The following is a 2,010-nucleotide window of genomic DNA, read 5'->3' as shown; positions in this document are numbered from 1 at the left end:
TGCAGACATCCCCCCTCTGAATATAATTACCAATTTTTTTAAAGTACTGCCAACTCTCTCAGAATTTCTTCAAATGGAAAATAGACAGTGTGATGATGTACAATAACCACCCCTTAAGTAAGAGATGTTTATAGTTGTTATAAATTTATGAAATAGAATATTTTCTTTTTTTTTCTCTCTTTCTCTCTTTAGGTTGTATACTGAGTTATTGTCCTTAGGTTAAGGAACTTGTTGCAACAGCCCATAGGCTGCAACTAGTGTAACAACAAGTATCACAAAGTCTTCCAGTAGTTGTTTTAAGAAATTTTATATTGCTGTCACCATTACAGGTGCCTCTGATGTGTGTTGACAGTTAGATTATAGCATATACAATGATGCTATTTTCCTTGTACATTTTTAAGTTTTCTATCATGATTTTTACTTTGTTAATTATTGTGCATTCCAAGTGCCTTATCAAATTTGTATTGTGAGTGTTGCTTTCAGCAGAACTGCATCAGTAATATACTATACTGCTACAATTTCATCATTAATATAAGTGAATCTTGTGTTTTTAATGTTGGTTTTCCCTATATTCAGCAGACCAGAAACACAAGATAAATTCAAGAACCAGGGACCAGTTAGTGTACCTGCATCAGACTTGAAGTGTTGTGTCATGCACTTAATACACTAACTGATTTGCATGGTAAAGTCCTTGATGCTAGATTTAATCTCAGCACGTAAAGGGCAGTGTTCCTAGTGACAAGGGGAGTTGTCAACCAGTGCCTTGGCTTGTGACTGTAGGGTCTTGAGCAAGATCATTGGATGAAGTCAAGTTAGCCACCACCATGCAAGGCATACCAGTATCTTGATTATTATGTAGGTCAAAAAGGGATTGTTCTGTAACAAATCATTTATTCAGTGCCTGATGAAATTCATATAGATTTGTGATGTATTGGTTGAAAATGAAGTTCACAGGGTAGATTGTGCCTTTGGAGGAAGGCAGTGCATTTCTTATTTTATTCTTTGAGAAGTGCCTATTCTGTATAACCCCACAGTAACAAAATGATCTCTCCATTACTCCCAGTGATGTTCACAAGCCCTTGCCACCATTTTTCGTTTTTTTAATTATCGTTATTATTATTTTCCATAAGAATTCTACTGTGTGGCAGATAGGACAGTCTCCATGAGAACGTACAGTTTTGTTTCTGCTCATTTCTCTGCTTGTGGCAAGACTAGAGATTATGATCTTTATTTAGATGAATTAAGAAAGGTTACATTAGTTCAGCATATGTTGTTTTAAGATATTCTTTTTAATATCATAATTACTAGTTCTGCCACGTTGGCACTTTGAGTTTGAAAGCACTGTATAACATTCCTGCCTTTGCAGTTCTGTTGTTTTCTGGTGTTATGCATAAGATTGATGTAGCATAAAGCATCATTGTGGAAATAAAATTGCCCATTACAGAATGGGCTTTGAAAGTAGGCAGTCATTGCTGCAGTCCACAATATCATCATTCATTAGTATTATCTAATAAGTGTTATTATCTTATAATCATCATTGTTGAATTTCCTTCACTGTTAGATAATCATTGTTGAATTACTTTCACTGTTAGATGTTGGAGTGCTTCATGATATGACAAGACCATTCAGAAGTGCTGCAGTATGCTGTAATTTTAGATAGTAGGCAGATTTCCCATAAGAAGAATTTGGGAGGAGACAGTTGCTACGAATGTTTTCAAATGATGAGTTTATTATCATAGTTATTAAGTTGCCCTAAATACCAGATTATAGGGCTTTCAATCTAATAGGTGCGTTTTGAGTGCCGCAGTGTATCAATTTCCTGTTCTTCGTACCCTAGTCGTGATAGCGTGAGTAGTGAGCCTCATCGGTGCTCAAGCCACTCTCAACCTAATGCTCAGGCAGCCACGTGCACCACGTCTCTAAAACTTTAGCTTTTTTTTTAATGATCAATTCAAGAGTACGTATTATGTTCACCTTTTCTTTATATATATACACTAAGAAAGTGTGCAC

Source organism: Penaeus monodon, chromosome 15 (assembly GCF_015228065.2).
Source record: "Penaeus monodon isolate SGIC_2016 chromosome 15, NSTDA_Pmon_1, whole genome shotgun sequence".
Classification (NCBI taxonomy): domain Eukaryota; kingdom Metazoa; phylum Arthropoda; class Malacostraca; order Decapoda; family Penaeidae; genus Penaeus; species Penaeus monodon.
This window is presented reverse-complemented; position numbering follows the sequence as displayed.